Source organism: Balaenoptera physalus, assembly GCF_965194825.1.
Source record: "Balaenoptera physalus genome assembly, chromosome: 11".
In the NCBI taxonomy this organism is placed as follows: Eukaryota; Metazoa; Chordata; class Mammalia; order Artiodactyla; family Balaenopteridae; genus Balaenoptera; species Balaenoptera physalus.
In genome coordinates, this window is record NC_138896.1 from 9,933,315 (window position 1) to 9,954,619 (window position 21,305).

At 44.3% G+C, this 21,305-nt stretch overlaps 1 protein-coding gene and 1 long non-coding RNA gene across 3 annotated transcripts in view; one reads left to right on the forward strand and one right to left on the reverse strand.

Annotated features, from left to right (window-relative positions):
- Nucleotides 1-21,305, forward strand: part of PHACTR1 (phosphatase and actin regulator 1) — a 545,181-nt gene that overhangs the window by 170,497 nt on the left and 353,379 nt on the right. The window lies entirely within an intron of this gene.
- On the reverse strand, nt 14,570-18,912 carry LOC309638679. The gene is made up of 2 exons (XR_014251242.1): nt 16,193-18,912; nt 14,570-16,150 (listed from the first exon to the last, which is right to left on the reverse strand). It is a non-coding gene; the product is annotated as an uncharacterized lncRNA (long non-coding RNA).

Here is a 21,305-nt window from a genome sequence, read left to right on the forward strand (position 1 = left end):
GCCAATCTAATAAAGCTTTCCAGTGTGTCTGTTTCACAAATATTTCTCGATGAACAGAAAAGAAGGAGAGCAAAGAAGGGCAGGTGAATAAGGACAAATTCATCGCCTCTACAAGCAGGGCTGCTGCTAGTCTATTCAGTGCCTCTGTGCCAGTTAGGAAAAGGTACCCCTCTGCACACACAGGGCTGCGTGAGCAGAGCAAAGGCTGGATTTCACGCATACTTTCTGTAGGGCCTCCCATACAAAGAAGAAATATTTAAATGCTGCTTACAATGTGCCTGGTGTTGTCCTAAGTGAAAGAATATATTAATTTTGCGACCTTCATAATAATCCAACGATGTGTTATTTACAGTTGTAACAATACTCATACTAGCATCATTATTATGCCCATTTCACAGATGAGGTAGCTGAGGCAAGAAGCAGGTAGGAGACTTACCCAAGGTCACACAGTTAGTGAACTTCAGAGTTAGAATTCAGCTCTGGTGAGAAAACGATCCTCTGAGCTTCAGCGTATCCCTGCCTGTAGGAATGAAAACACTTCACTGTCTTGTCAGGAAAGATGTCTCCTGCAAGGCTGAGCGTGAAGGTACTTACTCTGTACACAGTCAGATGAAAGAGACTCCACCCAGGCTCAGAAATATTGATTCCAAAATTTACATCATGGGAAAAAGTGCCCCAAATGTGCAGCACCCTTAGCCTAAGCTCATAGCAAAGCCATCCGTGTGGATATCGAAAGCCACCAACCACCTGCAGTAAAATGACTTGCAGGTATGCTTGTGCTATTGTCAAGCTGATGATGTGTGTGTTTTGGGGAATAGGAGGCTGTTTCCTTCCGAAGTTCAGCATATGATCATCGAAGGCTTGGGTGTTGATTGAGAGTAAAAGTAGAGTAGTTTTTGAGACAATGCATCACCTGGAAGAAAATACTAAGAAACACTGCCTAATGGAATGAGGCACATGATCCCGTCCTAATTAACCAACTGAGAATAGTGAGCGCCTACTGTATACCAGACCATCCAGGATACAGAGGAGCCAAATGCATAGAGTCATAGAGTCTGGTCCTTTATCTACCCCTCAGCCTTGCTTCACAGCCATCGTCCTGTTCAGCACACAGCACTCTGGACGTTCCCTGAGTGTGCTCTGGGCCTTCACACTCGTATGGCTTTGCATTTGCTCTCACTCCTTGGAATCAGCTTGTCTACCCGGCAAACTGCTCCTCAGTCATTGGGTGACTCTTACATCACCACCCTGTGACACCTTCCCTGTCTCCCTCCAAACCTTCACCAGAGTAGTTTGGGTTTAGTGTCAAGAATTCAGGCTTTGGAGTCAGGTGGAGTTTTCTCCCACCCAGGCTCATTCACTATCTGGCATCAGCTGACTCGTGGGCAAATGAGGAGGATCAGTGTACCCATGTTACGGTGGGGAAAGTGCAAGTGAACTACTCATGTAAAATTTCAGAAAGTCTCCAACTGTGTTTCCTACTCATATCATGTTGGACATAGTTGCCTCTTTAATGTCTGTCACTCCGTAAGGTCAAAATCATACCTTTTCACCTTGATTCCAGAGCACTTAGCAGAGTTCACGGAAGAAGTCTTCAATGAATATTTAGTAAATAAAGGGATGAATAAACATTAGGCTCTCAGAGAGGATCTTATCTAATGTTTTGCCATGTGTATAAGAATCCCCTTTATAAATCATAATTCGATGATGCCCGCAAAATCATAAATACTTGAAATATCTGTGGATTGAGAAAATAATAAGGTGCTATGAATTTATTGATCCAAATGCATGAATGGATGAACTTTTTAATGTAAGAACTTTTGAAAGACCTCTGCTGTTTGCCAGGGGCTTATAGATATAATTCAACCCCTATAATTGAAAGATAGAAGGAAATTGAGATTGAAATTATTGCCAGGGTCATAGGATCACTGGGCAATAGAGATTGAGCCCCTGATTCCCATCCTCGAGGAACTGACCATCTTGCAGGGACGGGATGCCAAGCTAACTTACACACGGAATATTGTGTATAACCAAGGGCTGAGTGGGGAGCCAACAAGTACAAGTGCAGCTGGAGTTCAGCCTGGTAATGTGGTTGCCCTGAGGATGTTAGAGGAGGCCCCTAAGAATTAAATCACTTCTGCAATATTTAGAGCACCTGTGCAAACTCAGCCTCATCAAGTTGTCTTCTCTCCCTTTTAACTTCCCTGGGCCTTGGAAGTATTATATATTATCCTTTGGAACCGTTGTCTAAAACGGGAGGAGGTGGATAAAGAGACTTGAGACAGATTCAGACACACTGTTTTCAGTGGACTCATTTGGAATTTATGGCTCTGTGCAATCAATCTTTCATCCATTTAAAATTTCACCTCTGCCTCTTCTCAGATCAACAGCATTGTGATGGCACATGTAGCAGCAGGGGGTTGTTGATAGTCTGGAGATGCCGTGCGGTGGTTCACAGTTTCAATATTTTAATACAGTTCTTGCTTGCAGTCATGTTTTTCAAGCAGGTTAACGGTTAACTTTGCTCAAGTGCAGAGAGGATGACAGAGGTGTGGCTGGAGGCTATGGCGAGTTTTGGGGGCTGGAGCAATCATCTGAGCAAGAAACTTGCATGATGAGTTGGAAACAAGGCCGAGGCAGTGGGGCAGATGGGGAGGGGAGAGACCTGGGAGAGGGTTAAGCTCTCTGGGGAGAGAGCCTAGGTCTGTTTTGCCCAGTTGAATGTGGAAATTGAGCAGGAGGGTGGAGTCAAGAGGAATGTCATTGTCCAGGGCCACTCAACCAATTTAAATGTAACCCGTGCAGGGAAGCCTCTGAATCAGGTGACAGACCGGGAGGGAGGCTTCTTTCTGCATCCTCCCAGTCACTTTTCCCAGGTGCCCAGAATCCTCTGGAATCTTCCAGAAGCTTCCAGAAGCTTCAAAGCTCCTGTTCTAATTCTTTCCTTCCTCCTGATTTCCTTCAAATCTGATCTGTGCCCCTTCCCTCAGGACCTTTGTGCCCGTGTCAGAGCTGTATGCAGGGCCGGATCAACAGCAAAACATAATGATATCAAAAGCCAACAATCACTGAGTACTAAGTATTTTACAGTTATCTTTATTGGGTCCTCATAAGAACTCTCGGAAGCAGATAATTTTATCATCCCCACTTTTCAGATGGTAAAACCAAGCAACACAGAGGCAAAGCATCAGGATTTGAACCCACAACGCCCACTTTACTACCCCACTTCATCCATGAATAGCAGGCGATGAATCTGGTCCGCTGTGTCAATTCTTCTGTTCTTATGTGGGTACTTCTCTCCATCTTCATAGTAGTTAGAAGACCGCTATGCATATATTTATTGATTTGAATGAATCAATATTGAAAGGATATTCATGGAGGCCACATTATTCCCCAAATACCATGCTAGGCTGGGATGTAAACAGCTAACAATCACTGAATATGCACTCTGCGCTAGACTAACGACATGCTTGTGTGCGTTCGCTCATTTTACTTCATCGCAACCCTGTGAGGTAGGAACTATTAGTATCAGCTCTCGCTTATAGACAAGGAAATGGAACCACAGATCACGTGACTGCCACGGACAGGTCTGGGATTCGAACTCTGAGATTGTCCGCAGAGTTCACACTTTCAGGCATCATGCTCTTCTGCAAGACAGGTTTGCTCACGGTTACGCTGAGGAAACTTACACACGATCAAGAGCCACCCCAAAAAAATTGACCCTATTTTTTGTGGGTTTTCATGGCCTAAGTGAATGGAGAACACGTCATTGAGGAGAAGAGCGAAGGTGAGGCGAGATTTGAACAAGCAAAGTGAAAAGGGCAAGGAGGTCAGGGTGAGAAAACATGATGGGAGAAAGTGAAATGGATTTACTGATTAGGAGAGTCAGAGATCTGATGTTGAGAGGAACGGGTGAGTTGCGGTTCAAAAGAGAGTTGGGGGCCTTTGTTTATTAAGCTGAGAAACATGGTGTTTTTCATGACAGTCTTTTCAAAAGAAAAGAAAAGACATAGTGAAGGCCATGATCTAGGGATATACCAAGCCTCAGTTTCTTCATCTGTAAAACAGAGCTCTTCATACTACCCTGTGAGTGGTGTGAGCCAATGTGTGCAAAGTGCCAAGCACATGCCTGGAATAATGTTAAGTTGCCAATAGATGGTAGTTACTCATCTGACGGTGGGTCACAGGCTGAATTGTGTACGTAGCGACCTAGCAACAGGGGGCTGCACGAAAGAAAGCGTGGAGGGTTAGGAAGCAAAGGGCGCTAAGGACTCTTACTGACACTGAATATTAGAAAAGAGGGCAGTGGTAGGTGCTAGGTGACTCCTCAGTTTCCAGCCAAACTGGCACTAACAGAAGAGGCAGAGAAATCAGGAAAGAGAGAGAGAGCCAACGTTTGTGAAGCACTGAGTTCAGCTGCAGACAAGCAGTACCTGCAGTGACGGTGAGTGTAGTCAGGAGGCAGGGGGAGGGGGGGAAGGGGCGCCCTTTTAAGGAGCCATGAATTGTGGCTCTGAGTTCAGGGTCATCTGTACAGATGTCATCTCTCCTCGCTCCACTTCCTGAATACTCTTCCCCCGGAGATGCCACGGCTTCTTTATCATTCATGGCTCAGCTCAAATGTGACCTCCTAAGAGGAGCCCTCCTCCCTGACCCTAAGATAGGGTAGCAGCCCCCTGCACTCTCTCTATCCCATTACCCTGCTTAACTTAGTTCCTGACACTTACCACTCTCGGCAGCTGTGACGTGTCTGTTTACTTGTTCACAGTCTTTGGCCCCCAGGAGGCTTGGTCCTGTCCCCACTGGATCCTGTCCCCACTGGATCCAGGGCCTAGAGAGGTCTCGGGGACATAGCAGGACTCAGGATTCCTAGTAAATAGTATTAAGCACTGTTAAACTCAATAAATATAAACATATTTGAATAAATGAAACTATAATGTTGGATGTAGGCAGAGGGAAGAGAGGGAAGACCAGAAGGTTACAATCCAATCCCTTGGAAATATCCACTGTGCAGGAGGCAGGGACGAGATAAAGGGAGAGTCAGAGATCAGAGAGGTAGGAAAAGAAGCAAGATACAGAAGTGTCCTGAAGACCAAGGGCCGAGTAGGTCCAAAAAAATTAATAATAATACAAAATTCAACATGGTCGAATACTGCAGAGACGTCAAGGAAAGTGAATTGCAAGAACGAGGCCTTTTCTGGGGGCTTAGGCTCCACTGGATGGTGCACACGCACCTGAGCCCAGGGGGAGACGAGTGTGATGGAGAGAGGCAGGTACTGCTCCCCGCCCATCCCTGGGCATCTCTGAATGGGAAACAGGGTGGAAAAGTAAGAGAGTAGCTTGAGGGGAGAAAAATGTAAGAGAAAGCAATTCCGAGACAGGAGGGAATTAAGCATGAAAAGGGAGAGATTGAAGATGCTTAAGAAAAAGAAACAATGATAACAAGGCAAGGACATCTCCCCACGGGAGAGGCAGACATGAAACTGACCACCGAAATCCACATCATGACCTTTTTATGACTTATGGAGATCCGTCTTGTTACCATATAGTCAGACCTCTGAAGAGAAAGATAAAAAGACATAAAAGCAAATACTAACCGATGCCATTGCCATATGGAGAGAAATGTTTTCACCTGCTTAAAATCAATGTAGGGGCAAAATAGAGCATCAGAAACAAAATGAGAAAATAATTTGAGAAAGAAAGAAGCAGTTAAAGGAAGGAAGGAGAAGTACCAGGACTCTCGCCAGCGTGCTGGCCCTGGTAGAAGCAAGCTCCCCGCCCTTCTGGAACTGTGGCCATCCGTTCCGGGAAATGAGATGGTTCCCGGTCTCTTACCTTCTTTGACAGGTTTTTGCATAAGTTCAGCAGAAAAATAATGTGCTGTAAGGCAGTAACCGTAAGGCTCTTAGAAATACGTTATAAATGAACGCGAGCTGGTGCAGTAATGCTTAAAAGTGATTTCGTTATCCCAGATGTAACAAGACAGCTTTGTGAACACCCCCTGAGAGGTGATTGATGGGTCTCCAGCAACCTCCTGCAAAGAACTTTGAAAGCACCTGCTCGGAGGAGACGTTGGACCAACAGGAGGCTTCATGTCTCTAGTGGGATATTCCTGCCCCGGGGGCAGGAATCCAACATGGCCAGCAGTGGGGTCCTCCCTGCTTATTTATTCACCCCAGTGATAAATCCGAGTTATGGAGCCGGAGCCTGACAGGAGGACACCCACTCCTCCCTGCCTGGGGGAGAGCCAGCTCGGGAGCGTGCATTCTTAGGTAAATCAAAACAAGAATGTCAAGTTTCTTTTTAAAGGTATAAGATGAATTTTTTAAATGTGCACAGTGGAGAAAAAGAAGTGCCCCCGAACTCCAGGCCCCCAGGGATTTGAGTTCTCAGAGTTCCATGCTCTCCAGGGATGGTCCATTTCCTGCTGCCCCCTCCTCCCCTACAGGGTCAGAGCTGGCACAGGTTGATGAAGATGGGGCTTTAGGGCTGACGGATTATGGCAACTTGATGGTGACCCCATCCCACTCTTTCTCTCTGGTTTCATGTCTTCTCATAGCCCTTTTTCTTTCCTCCTAAATATCATCTTTATCTCTTCACTTGTACCAGTCCTTTGGCCTCATCGTGTCCTGTCTTATAAGATCACAGTCTATATGTTTTCATTTGCATGCATTCTCACAGCTGATCGTAAGCATTTAAGGCAAGGACCTATGCCAGACATCTTTATCTTCCAGGACCTGGCACAGTTCTATGCCCAGGAAATCTTTATGAATTTTACTTCCATTTTCATTTCTTTTTATACATTCGTCAATTAGCACAACGTTCATTAAAGGGATCATATACACACAGAGATGAGCTTCATGACTCATTCCAGAAAATTGCAGAATTAGATTGTTGAAATTTTTTGATTATGAAAACTGCCCCACTCCTTCAGGTCTTCCTGACCCTCCTCTGCTTGTTCTTTTTTCAATAGCAACCTTACCACCTTTTAACCTTCTTAGTAGTTTGCCTACTATGTTTACTCTTAAATACCTGCCTCCCCTCTCTCATATAAGCTTGATGAGACCAGGCGTCTTTGACTATTTTGTTCACTGAAAAATATCCCAATTGCCAACGTTCGTGCTTGGCACAGAGTAGATGTTCAATAGCTATGTCTTGAATGACCAATTAAATCCCTATCTTCATTCCTTGTAATAAAGACATGGAAAGAGTCCTTTTAGATCAGTAGGTTACTCCTTTCATCATTTGACTTGCTTTTCAAACAAAAATTATAAAAACTTACTTTGCACCTGAACTATTCTAACATAAACCTTCATTTATCATGGCTGAGTAAGGAGCAATGCCAAAGTGGTGTCAATTTCCCCTGGGGGAAAAAGGCCCCAGCATGTGAACATTATCGTGTAACATTCGGTGATCAATGTGAAAAACGAGACGTTACTCCTCCCATCTTACAGATTATACCCTTGAGCGCAAGGGGTAGCTGTGATGTCCCCTGTAATTGAATCCATATGAAAACCCTAATCTTTTTAAACTACCCTCTTCCCAGTGGTTTACTCAAACATGAGTTGAACGCCAAATAGATGAAGGAAAACTCCCTCGTGCTTTGACTTTGTTACAAAAAGTCAAAACCAGGCATGCTGTCACTGCCTGGTTTGGGAAATATCTGCATTTTATCATGAAGAAAGAAAGAACTGGAATTGGAGGGCGCCAGCAGAGCCTTCCAATGGATAAATCTGACCAATGGCTGCTCCAAATAACTCCCATTTTTCATGACCTAACTTACCCTGCTACCAAATAGCTTTCCTGATCCCCCTACTCCTTCCACAAAGTTCCGTAATGCCTGGTGCTTCTATTAGAGCATTTGTGCCTCCTGTTGAAAGCATTTTTCAGAGTCCGTATTTTACAAACATACAACCCAACTTTGATTAGATTATGAACAATGAACCAAAAAGAGCCTGGTTTTACTAAGTCTTACAAGGTTTGCACATATAACAGTTCACTCTGAATCAAACTGGGCTTGAATTCCATCCACCTGCTGGGTGTGTAACCCTCAGCAAGTCATTTCGGCTCCCCAAGCCTCAGTTTCCTCATCTGTAGAATGGGCATACTTTAGGGTTAGTGGAGGCTTGAATGAGATAATACACTTATGGCTTCTGTTAGTTCTTCCACCAATCTTGTCCAAGTAGAATGTAAATAGTCTACATGAGAGAGATGCATTTTCCCTATAAAGCGACCAGCTTATTAAATGGGATGCTAAAAGTCCATATTGGGTACATGAGCGATATAGCACTCCCCTCGAACTCCCAGCCTTTCCAAATAAAGTACTGAAAAATTGAGCCCCTCTTGTTTGCTAGACCCAATGATAGGAGCAGGCAAGCAGTTTCACTGAGTTTGAAGTCTCTTGTCAAAGTTGGTAGTCTTTGCCAAAGGAGCACACTAGAGAAAATTGTCCTCTTTGTAAAAAAAACTGAAAGGCCCAGGGCAGGGTCCAGATCATTTTAATGCATTTAATGTGGGCTGCACCTCATGCAAATAATAGACTCCACATGCATAACTTCTTTTGCCCAGATAGTGACTCTTCAGATCTGGATCAAATTAAGATAGCGCTGCATCTGGATCTGTCGGAGGGAAGTGGTGAAATATACACACCCATATGGATTTATAGCTGTGTTGGGGTTTATTTTGGACTTAGTTGCAAAATCTTCAAGTATAGGATCCAGTTTGGTTGTTAAAATAATAGTGTCTATTAAAATGTTTCCTTTTCTTTGACTGCATCTTGAGCTGATAGTAAAGCAGAGCAGCAGCAATGGCAGTTACCATTTCAGACACATTGATAAACACGTTTTTCCTTTCCATGGAGACAGAACAGTATGAGTAATCAAAGTTCATCCTTCTACTTATCCAGAGATATGAGAACCTGTAAGACATTGTCATGCATATATACATACCATGTGTAAAACAGATAGCTAGTGGGGACCTGCTGTACAGCGCATGGAGCTCAGCTCTGTGCTCTGCGGTGACCTAGGTGGGTGGGACGGGGAGGTGTGTGTGGGAGGGAGGCCCACGAGGGAGGGGATGTATGTATACATATAGCTGATTCACTTTGTTGTACAGCAGAAACTAACACAACACTGTAAAGCAAATATACCCCAATTTTAAAAAATGAAAAAAAAAAAAGACATTGCCGTGATCTCTGTCCCCAAGAAATACAAAATGTGGAGTAAGGGAGGGTAGGATTACTGAGTAGGACAATTCTCCAGGTGATGTGAATAATGCCAGGAAAGGATTATAGGCTTTATTGGAAGGCTGTTCAGGGATGGGGTGATAGGTCTCTGAGGAAGAGTCAGACCTACCTGCACCAGGCTTTCAGGTAAGGCTGGGATTTCCTAAGGCAAAGGAGGGAGGCTTCCAGAGAGGGAAGAGGAACTGGAAAAGTACACAGTCTTGACAGTATAAAGGCAAAACTTTTAGGCCAGTAATGTGGCTGAAAATGAGATTGGAAAGGAAGGAATATCCCAATATTTGAGCCCATAGTATGTGCTGGGCTGTGGTGGGCACTTTATAAATGTGATTTCCTGACTCTGCCTGTAAACCCCAGTGTACAGGTGAGAAACCAGGGCTCTGAGAGGTCAACAAGGGTCACGTGGCCAGTCAGGTGCAAAGTCGAAGCCAAATCCATGGCTGTCTGACTCCAGAGCCTACGCTCTTTGCATCAGATACACAAACGCTAGGTAGGCTGGGAAACTGAAATCCAAAACGAGAGTCAAGGAGAGCAAGACTTTGCTGTTATCTTTCAATGAACTTGGATTTGTCAACAGTAGAAAATTGCTGCTTTAAGGTTCTGCTGTCCCTACCTCTCCAGATTCTCCATAGGAGTTGCTACCAGGATAATATAACAACAGAATGGCTTAAAAGTTAGTAAGTAGAGAGATAAGTCACAAACTGGCCAGCTGCTCCCAGGACAGGTTGTAGATATGTCAAGATGGCCCTGGGAGCCCTTCATTGTTATATGTATGATTTTTAAAATGTTTTGGGGTCCCCCTCATCCCTCTTCCTTTTGACCCACCGTGCCTGGGGCCTCTGCAGCCTGCGTGATGATAACACCAATAGCTTTCAACCCAAGTGACAGCCCCTGTTTTCCAGCCTCAGGATGATCAAAGAAACCCATTTCATCTTCTCCCCTATTGGGGACAAACAGCTGAGGTCCTCTCTACACAGGCAGCTCACTCAAACCAAAACCCCTTTCTGCATCAGGAGTCACATGGGCCTCCAGATTCCTCAAAGCAGCCCCATTGCTCCAGGCAGAGAAGGTTCAAGAACCTGCGTTCCTAGTTACTTGAGGCCAGCTATGCCCTCCGCCCAGCAGGGGTATGGGAGGGAAGACCCCAGGCAGAAAGATAGCACGTGTGACAGCTCACATTAATGGCAATTTGCATGGGAACACGTCTTCCACTCCTGACCTGTGGAATTTTTACTGAAAATCCTTTAACTTTCACTTTTTAAACGTTATCGCCATCTCGTGGCTTCTTTCAATATTGCATGTGAATGATTCGGCGCAGGTTAACCCTCTGTTGCAATCAATTCACTCATTTATTCAAGTACTTTTTATGCCCCTAATATCTCAGGCATTGCACAGAAAAGCAAGCTGATAAAAGGAAAGAGTAAGAAAGCCTATGATTATTACTGAAATTAGTATTTTATACTCTTTAATCCTCAGCAGTCAGGTTTGTATGGCCAGGTCTAAAGAGACATTGAACTTCGGCAGCCTCTAGCTGACGGTTCAGCCCCTACAGAGCTAGACAAGTCCTGCTATGTGACAGGTCACTTAACATGTTCCCATTAGAGTTGTGGGGTATCTGAGAAGCAAAATGGAATATACCTTATATACATAAATTACATAAGTGATAAATGCCCAGCATAGAGAAAAAAATCCAAAACATGAAAGAAAATTAAAATCGTCTTTAATCCCATCACACAGATAACTGTCTCAATTAACATTTTAATATATAGCTCCCATATTTTTATGCACATGTGTTATAGAAGTAGTATCATAACACGCATTCTGTTTTTAAACTTCTTTTTAAAAATTGTTAATGCCTCTTTCTTGCTCTTTGCTATATAGCTAGAGCCTAGAACAATATTTGGTGCCCAAGGGGTTCTCTAAAAGCAGTTGTTAAATAAGTGAATGTGAATAAACAGTTTGCATAATTGCTTTTAATACTTGTATAATATTCCACTTTGGGGCTACTCCATATTTATTTAACTAATCTATTCTCATCTGATAATACATTTCTTTTTATTTTATTATTAACAAAACTATAATAAGCAAGGGCAGTGGAGTTTTGAGTTTTACTAGATAGTGGCAAAAGGGTCCCTCAGCCAACCTTGTGATTATGAGATCAGCAGCAATTATGGTGGTGACTGCTTTCTAAATAAAATGCAAGTACTGATGCAGAAGTGTCTGTATTTGTGCAGATTTACCCATCAACGTGCAACCAAAGTGACATCATCTTGTTCCGAACCTTAATCCATGATTTTTAAGTCTGTCTGCAAATTAGAATTACCCGGGGAAGATTTAGCACTGAGCATGCCTGGGTCCCAGCCCCCGGATATTGTGATTTAATTGGTCTCAGGTGGATCTCACTAGGGTGTATTTACCAGAACTTCAGGGTAATTCTAATATGCAGCCAGGGTAGAGAAACTCTACTTTAAATGGAGTTACCCACAGAGTTCATGACAGGGAGACCTCACGAGAGGGGAGACAGCCTAATCAAGAAGCCCTCGATGAGTGCATGTCTGAAGATGAATCCAGAACGCCCAGCGTGACATATTTCTCAGGGACAACAAAGCAAGTTCTGTATCCTCACGCTAATTGGAACCACTCAGAGCTATTGTAGGGAATTAACAGATGTAATGCAAGTAGGTAAATATCTGTTAGATAACCTCCAATACCACAATGGCTTTACATGCATCAATCATAGCCCTTGTGTGCATAAAGATATGGACTGCATCTCTCCATTGTAGTATAGTAAACCCTTCAGCAGGCATTACCTTATAACTCAACATGAGTACTAACACAGGCTTCAGTTGCAAGGCAGAGGAAATTAACCTGGGAACTGCAGACGGCACATATGTTGTAATTGGTTTAGAACCATTTGGTAGATTTATGAGGGAGTTTCTCTTCCCTTTTCTTTAGAAATATAGACCACATATTCCTTTGACAATTCTCTCAGCCTGATTACTGGTTGCTCTCGTTTTACATACACCAGACTTCTGAAAATCCTTTTCTGAACTGAGCATGCCCAGATCACCTGCCCCACTCCCACCCCAACCCAGGGTACAGTGAACACTTCACATGGGACCAAAATGCTAGACAGTCCCATGGGACAAACACCAGATAAAGGCATTGGTGTAGTCTGTGCTCCCTGGGAGACTGTAGTTAAAAATAAACGTAAACAGCAGAGGAACATTCTTCAGTGCTGAAGAGTTCTGACCATAATCCTTTAGGGAATAAAAGTCTCGTTTTTAAAACTCCAGCGAACTGACTGTTCCTTATATGTTTTTCTTCCTACGCAGTTGGTTTTGATCTCTGTAATTCTATCTTGTCTTTTAAGTACCACTCCTTTGTTTTAGGGGAGTGATGGGAAGATCTCTCTAGAGAACTGGGAAGGTCAGTTTTGTATCTATCTCCTGTGGGCTAAGGGTAGAATTCAGAGGGAAGTAGCCGAAAGTTCTATTGATCCCTTCTTGACGTTGGACTGTAAGGTCCCAGTACGCCTTCTTGAGCTGTGTGCTGTCACAGTGAATTTCACCTAAATCCAGTCACTTGGGTCAGCAGCAGATGTGGAAAAGTTGGATTCAAATGCAAGTCCTCAAGTCAAGATGATCATGTTCTTAAAGGAGCCGTTTCTGAACACAGCACCTAATTGAACTGAATAATAAATGAAAGTCATCGTCAGCCTTGGTTTCTGGGTCCCTTTGCTACATAGTGGACACAGAAAATATTTCACAACCTCGCCTTCTACTCCCTTCTTCTAGAAGGTTTCCATTTGCATTAAACAGGCCCAATCCCTCCCACGCTAAAAAAATAAAGCCCCCTTCAATCCCACATCTTCTTATTATTGCCACAGGCTATCAGCCTAACTCCCCCTACCCATCACACACACACACACACACACACACACAGAGACGCTTCACCTAATTTATAGCGTCCACTTCCTCCCCTTACATCCTTCATCACTTACATCCTCAATCTGGCTTTGGCCTTTATCACTCCACTAAGTCCTCTCCACCCCAATGACCCCTTATGTCTTGTTCCAACGTGTAAGGGGCACTATGGTGTCTTTACTACTTGACTTTCCAGGCAGCATGAAGCACCATGGACCACTCTCTCCTTGAAACACCATTTTCCTTAGCTTCGGGCCACCACATTCTCTGGGGATTTTTTCCCACTTCTCTGGCCATTCCTGGGGTCCTGTGTTGCCCCCTGTGCCTCCTTCTGGTCCCCTACATCTTGTGGTTACACACTGCCCGGCCCTCTACCCTTCTCTCTTCTCTCTGCAGGGTCTCTGCCTGGGGCTCCATCCATCCCCCATATCTCCAAATACCAGCTGTGAGCTGATGTCTCTCAAACTCCACTTTAGCCCTGATTGCGTTCCTGTGCCCTAAAACCATGTACCCACTGGACCCCACAATCTCAGCATGTCCCAATCTCGGCTCTCCCACTCACTTCCATATTCCATGCCTCTGTGAGTGGCGATCCCAAAAGCCCATTTGCCAAACCAGAAACCTGGCAATCATCCTTGATGACAAAAACACCCTATCCTGTCAAGCCTACCTTCTAAATGTCTCAGACACAACCCCTCTCTTCATTTGAGCTACTATCTTAGTCCATTCATCCCACTATAACAGAATACCAAGACTGGGTGGCTTATAAAACAACAGAAATGGGCTTCCCTGGTGGCGCAGTGGTTGAGAGTCTGCCTGCCAATGCAGGGGACACGGGTTCGAGCCCTGGTCTGGGAGGATCCCACATGCCACGGAGCAACTAGGCCCGTGAGCCACAACTGCTGAGCCTGCGCGTCTGGAGCCTCTGCTCCGCAACAGGAGAGGCCGCGATGGTGGGAGGCCCGCGCACCGCGATGAAGAGTGGCCCCCACTCGCCGCAACTGGAGAAAGCCCTCACGCAGAAACGAAGACCCAACACAGCCAAAAATAAAAAAAAATAATAAATAAATAAAACAACAGAAATTTATTTCTCACCATTTTGGAGGCTGGCAAGTTCAAGATTAAGGTGCTGGCAGATTCCATATCTGGTGGAAGTCTACTTCCAAGTCCCCAGATGGCCGTCTTTTCACTATAACCTCACATGATGGAAGGGATGAGGGAGCTTTCCAGGGTCTCTTTTATAAGGGCACTAATCCCATTCATGAGAGCTCCACCCTCATGACCTGATCACCTCCAAACACCATCACATTGGGAATTAGGTTTCAGCAGGTGAACTTGGGGGAGGGGGGTTGCAAACATTCAGTCTATAGCATTACTACCGCTTTAATCTAGGCAGCTAGTGTTGTCTTGCACTGGGATCATCTCAGTCACCTGCTGGCAGGACACACTGCTTCCATTCTTTTTTTTGTTTTTTTGAAGTTGCTATAGCTATTTCTTTTTTTTTGAAGTTGCTATAGCTATTTCTTTTTTTTTTTAAAAACATCTTTATTGGAGTATAATTGCTTTACAATAGTGTGTTCGTTTCTGCTTTATAACAAAGTGAATCAGCTATACCTATACATATATCCCCATATCTCCTCCCTCTTGCGTCTCCCTCCCACCCTCCCTATCCCACCCCTCTAGGTGGTCACAAAGCACCGAGCTGATCTCCCTGTGCTATGCGGCTGCTTCCCACTAGCTATCTATTTTACATTTGGTAGTATATGTAAGTCCATGCCACTCTCTCACTTCGTCCCAGCTTACCCTGCCCCCTCCCCATGTCCTCAAGTCCATTCTCTACGTCTGCGTCTTTATTCCTCTCCTGTCCCTAGGTTCTTCATAACCATTTTCTTTTTTTTTAGAGTCCATATATATGTGTTAGCATGCGGTATTCGTTTTTCTCTTTCTGACTTACTTCCCTCTGTATAACAGACTCTTGGTCCATCCACCTCACTACAAATAACTCAGTTTTGTTTCTTTTTATGGCTGAGTAATATTCCATTGTATATATGTGCCACATCTTCTTTATCCATTCATCTGTCGATGGACACTTAGGTTGCTTCCATGTCCTGGCTATTGTAAATAGAGCTGCAGTGAACATTATGGTACATGACTCTTTTTGAATTATGGTTTTCTCAGGGTATATGTCCAGTGGTGGGATTGCTGGATCGTATGGTAGTTCTATTTTTAGTTTTCTAAGGAACCTCCATACTGGTCTCCATAGTGGCTGTATCCTGCTTCCATTCTTGCTGATCCAGTCACCATGGTGCAGCCAGAACGCTCTCTCTATAGCACAATCCGTCCTAGTTATCAGGACCTCCCCATTGCTTGTAGAATACAAACCTCTTGGCATGTGCTCTGCAAGATTCTCTCTGACCTCCCTCCAACTTGTCTTTCCAGCCCTCTGTGTCACCCAGCACCACTGCACTGAGGACTCAGGCACTTGCCTTACTGTGTGTCACCTCAAGCCCTTTGCATATGCTGTTCCCTGGACCTGAAACACCCCCTCCAACAGAGCTCCCCATTCACTCCACTGCTTTGCCTACTTCCCATCTACATATCCTCACATACGGCCTCCCCAGTAGAAACCTCCTGTATCCCCCAAGGCTGTGGTCTTTGCCCTCTGTGTTCACCCAGAGCATGTATGTGTCATTCCATCATATCATCTATTATACTGGACTGAAATGACCTCTTTTTCTGTGTCTTCTCACTTTAAGAAGCCTGTAAATTCCATAAAGGCAGAGTCTGAATCTTATTCATCACACAAATCTATCACCTGCCTGATGTACAGTAAGTGATGGATAAATAACAATTGAAAAAATGCAGCATGATTTTACTTTCCTGGTGCAGGGTGGTATATGGAATCCTGATGGAAACAATCATTTTAAAGACATAAAAATAATAAAAGTACCCCCAGAAAAAAGATGAAAAATCAGTCATTTACCTGTTACACCCCCAGAAGAAAGATGACAAATCAGCCCTTTACCTGTTATACTAGTTAATGCATTGATAATTTTTAGTCATGTCTGTATGCCATAAACTGTTAAAATAATGCAACGAATATGTTTCGTTTAATTTGTCCAAGTGAATGAAATTATAAATGAAGGTGTTTCTCTGTGAAGATACTTGGCAACCATTCACAAAATTCTGACACTAAATTAAGCAGCCAAGCGGAGAAGGAGGCAAGCTAACATTTCTTAGGGATCAACGTGTGTTTGCCTGCACCCTCTTCTGGATGGACTGAGAACAGCTTAAGTGTGGAAAAGACTCCATAAGGAATGATTAGGACCCACCTGAAAGCATGGTTCTAGGTTCTCAGCAACTCAGACTTTGATGAGTAGCTGAAAACCCGGGGAGGAAAGTGTGTGACATTACCCTTAGTCAGGAGACTGTGCTGTCCTGCGGCATCCTGTGAGCTCATTCTTCAGGAAGCCCCGCTCCCTGGTCTGCACCCCCAGAGCTCTGCCTTCTGTCCCTCCAGCTGAGAGGTGTGGGCTTCAGGGGGCCCCCACGGAGACCTCGCCCCTGGGCACACACTCCGGCCCTTTCACCGCCAGTGGCCTCTGCCCTGGCAGCTGAAAAACCAAGTCTGGGGATCACCTCTGCCCGGCTGGCCTTCTTAGAGGCCTGGTTGCCAGATTTAGCAAATCTCTGGCAAATATTTTATTTTATCTGGCTGCCCCATCTCCAACATACCCATCTATACCACCTGCTGGTCCCCTGATGGTGCCTTGCTTCAGTTTTTCAACCCACTTGATTTTTCCTCTTGAAGTTCACTAGTCTCTTAAATTGCTTGAACTTCAAAAAAAAAAAAGTTGTCTTAATCCCTTCCCCGTTCTTTGTTTTCAGTTTATTGTTTTACTTTCTATTAATTGTGTTTGGCTGCTTCTTTTCCCTCATTATTTCTTTCTTTTTTTTCTGATCACTTTATCTAGTGATTTGTTATTATTTTAACCTTACTTTTACTTCTCATCTTTTCACTGAGAGGCTTTCAGGCTTTAGATTTCCTGGTCGCTTACATTATTATCCCTTTTAAATGGTCTTTGCTTATTGTAATATTTTATCCATTTTTTTCTCAATTGAAGTCCATTTTCACTGTTTGACTCCATAAATAAATGTCTCTCCCTTGTGCTTACTTTATCTACTTTTCGTTCATCATTCCTAACTCTTGTGTGTGTGTGTTTTTCATTTTAACTCAACATTCTGCTTGCCAGCTTGACCTGTAAGCCTCCATTGCTTTGTTTTTCTTATACTGTTCAGACAAGTGTTATCTTCTATTTTTATTTTTAAATTGGTATTTTTTCCTCTGATTTTGCCAGGGGCAATTCAAGAGGCATGCTGATTAAGGAGACAGTCAGAAGGCTGCCCTGTGCTTTGAGGGAGGGCAGACAAGATGCTTGTCCTCCCCCAGCCAGAGGGGAGGGGCAGTAGGAGCCCATGCCGGTGGCTCGCCTTCACGTAGCTTTTTGTGTGAAGAAAGAAAGAAAGAACGCTGAGTCAGGAGTGAGGCAAAGAAGGGGTTCTTGGAGGCCCTGACACTCTGAGTTGGGAAGCTAGCTACTGAGGATTCTCTTTTCTGCTTCTAAGAGCAGTTTTGCAACAATGTCTACACAGTAGTACCAAGGACATGATCACAGGTAATTTTGGTTCAGACGCAGGCACCTTGGCCTTCATAGGAAGTGAAGAAAGTTGAGGAGACCTAAGAACAAGAGGCTCCTCTTAGAATCTTCCCCAAAAGATGGTAATATGTTAAAAAAAAAAAAAAAAGAAGAAGAAGAAGAAGAGGGGGAGGAAAGCTCATGCAAAGGAAGGAAGAGAGGGATGAAGGGAGGGAAAAAAATGAAAATGAAATTTCAGGAGTTTTTCTACCAACCTTCTTATTGTACAGCCCAAGAGAGGAAAGAGAGTCAGCACCTTAGATAGACCCAGGCCCTGAAAATTAAACTCCAGTGTCTAAGCCTGAACGAAGCGGTTTTCAACAGGTGGTGGAGGGGGCAGATTTTGCTCCCCAGGGGACATTTGACAACGTCTGGCAACGTTTTTGGTTGTCACATCTAGTGGGAGAATCCAGGGTGCTGTTAAGCCCCCTACCTTGCACAGGACAGTCCCCCACTCAGCAAAAATCACCCCCCCACACCCACCAAATGCCAGTAGAGCCGAGGCTGAGAAACCTTGGCTCTAAGGACAGTTTTCCTAACCATCTTCCTCCCGTCTTACCGCCTTCTATTCACTCCCGTTTGATGACTTCTTTCCCCCAGATCCCCTCTAGTGAGCAAAGCATCAGCTCCATCAGCCAACCATGTCTCAGATGTCCCAGTGTGTCTCTTATTTCTCTACAAATTATTTCTCCGCACACCTGCCCAGGCCGAGGAGCTTAGACCTGGGCTTTCTCTGCCCAGCATCCGTTTCTTCCTCTTGAGCTGTAGTTTAACCAGCCCCCTCTCACGGAGAAGGCATATCTGCCCCAGGGGACATGCAGTGTCTCTCACCACACAGAATGGACTCTCTGTGCTTTGACGAGAGCCCAATACACCCCACGGCCCATCTCAACAGGCCACTCCCCAGCAGCCCAGCCCCGGAGAACCCTGAGCTTCCCAAGGACCACAGCTCCATTTTTCCAGACCCAGTAGGTTTTCTGTGACTACTTTCTTCCACCAGCTCTGAAGATTCCCAGCGGTTCCTGCCCACTCAGTTCACAGGTCTGAGGCAAAGGGGAATGAGGAGTGATGGGCTAAGGAAAGCAGACATCCACGTGGGAGGGGAGGGGAGGGGATGGGGGGGTGAAGCACGTGGGCTCTGGAGCCACAGCACCTGCAGTCCACGCCCAGCTCTTGGGCACATTCCTTCACCTGTCTGTGCCTCAGGGTCCTAAGGTGTAAAGTGGGGATAACTTACGGGGCTGTTGTGAGGCCCAAGTGAGTCAGGACCAGGGCAGCACTTAGAACAGGGTCAGGCACAACCACTGCCTGGTAAAGGTAGAGGTGACTTAGGGGAGGATGTGCCGTGAATCAATAGCCAAGAAGTGAATGTCCTTGTCACCAATACCACCCTTAGACAGCGGTGTTGCAAATATCTCAACCAGATGGTCAGCATGACCAAAGGTTACCTCTCTCCAAGGTCAAGTGAAAAGCTAAAGGAGTTTCACCTCCTTACAAGGGTAATGGGACTGGACTTCGTCCTACTTCCTGTCGATTCTGTTTCCTCTTTGCTATTTAAGAATGAGTACACCGCGTACAGTTCTCTAAGCTTCCCGCTGCCTTCTTCCCAGCACCTTCTCCTTGGCCCCAGGGGAGTTCATGGCTTCCCCCTCGTAACTCAGCACCTAATTATTCTGAAACACAAATGAAATGGGATTTTAATTATTTTATGAAAGGGAAGAAATATGGCAATCCCCAAAGGTCGTATAAAACAAAATAGTTTTAAAATCATTGGCCATAGTGATATTTTTCCACCAGTTGCGTTTTAAAATATGTGAAAAGCCTGGGGTAAATGAAGAGAGATTTCAGCCTATTAACATTCCTAAACAGTTCTAAATAGGTCAAGAATTCACTTATAATATCTATGGACTTTTTGGTTTCTTCTCATTTCTTCATGATACCACATGTTTTCATAATTTAACATCTTTTGAAGGAGGTAACTGCCTTAAAACTTTCAAGGATAAAATCTTGCTTTGAACCTTCAAATATATATTTTTTTAAATGGAAAGTTTGTTGATTAACAGAATACCTACATTTATTTTAGGATTAAGGGGATCATCAAGCTATTCTTTTTTATATTCCCAGTGTGTAATACTGGAACATCTGGAACAACGAACATTTATGTTTGTTGAGTGAATAAAACATACATAGGAATTAACAAGTCAACGAGAAAAGCCATAGCTAGGGTTTTTTTTTTTTTTTTGGTGGTGCTGTATTTTTTTAGCTAGCTTCTTTTATAGAAACTGCCTATCACAGTAGTTTCCCTGGCATGAGAATCACATTAAACATCAAACCTTCCATCTTATTTTTCTGACACCTCTTTGACCCAGGGAAGGATAAATAGCTCATTACCTATAGGGTGAACCAATTATATACCCCGAGGTCACTGACCAGTTCTCAGTCTAGCATGATCAGAATCCCATCCAACCAGCACAATATACCATTATATAAAGGACATGGTCTGGCTTCTGAGAAAAGGGGATTCTAATCCAGGCTCTGCTCCTTCTTAACACCCAAGGCTCATTTCCTTAGCATAGAAGGAAACAGTTGTGATTTTGTGGAGATGATGTATGTAAAGTGCCTGGCACATGGTAAGCCTTCAGTATTTATGTTATTTATTAGGCCATGATCCCAATCACCTCCACAGAAATAACAGGAAAGTCATAGGAAAGCAGATTTGATAGTAGGGAGCCTTCTCACCCATTGGCTAATTCGGTGTTTCTCAACCCTTGACTAAATGTTGACATCACCTACTGAACTTTTGAAAACTTCCGATGCCTGGTACTCACCCCCAGGGAGGCTGATTTAAATGGGCACAAGGGATCTACATGTTTCTCAAGTTTCCCCAGGGGATTCTTTTTTTTTTTTTTTTTTAATATTTTATTTATTTATTTGGTTGTGCTGGATTTTAGTTGTGGCTCTCGGGCTCCTTAGATGCGGCTCGCTGGCTCCCTAGTTGCAGCATGTGAACTCTTAGTTGCAGCGTGCATGTAGGATCTAGTTCCCTGACCAGGGATCTAACCCAGGCCCCCTGCATTGGGAGCTCAGAGTCTTAACCACTGCGCCACCAGGGAAGTCTCTCCCCAAGGGATTCTAATGGCCATCCAAGGCTAAGAAGTACAGAATTAACAGGTGATCAAGACCTAGGGTCCCTACACTCTGGTAAGTCAGAGGTTTGGTGGTAAACAACCATTCAAGCACATTTTCATGGTGAGATCCATTTGAATGTAGTGTGTTGGGTATCTTTTAAGAAAGGTCTTCAATGCTGATTCTAGAGCTGGAATCGGCATTCATGTGTTCACGTAAACACATAATTCATTGAACGTATGTGCCAGGAGCTGTGCTATTCTTGTGGGATCTTTGCCTGACACAGTCTTTGCCTCATGTGGCTCCCAGTCTAGT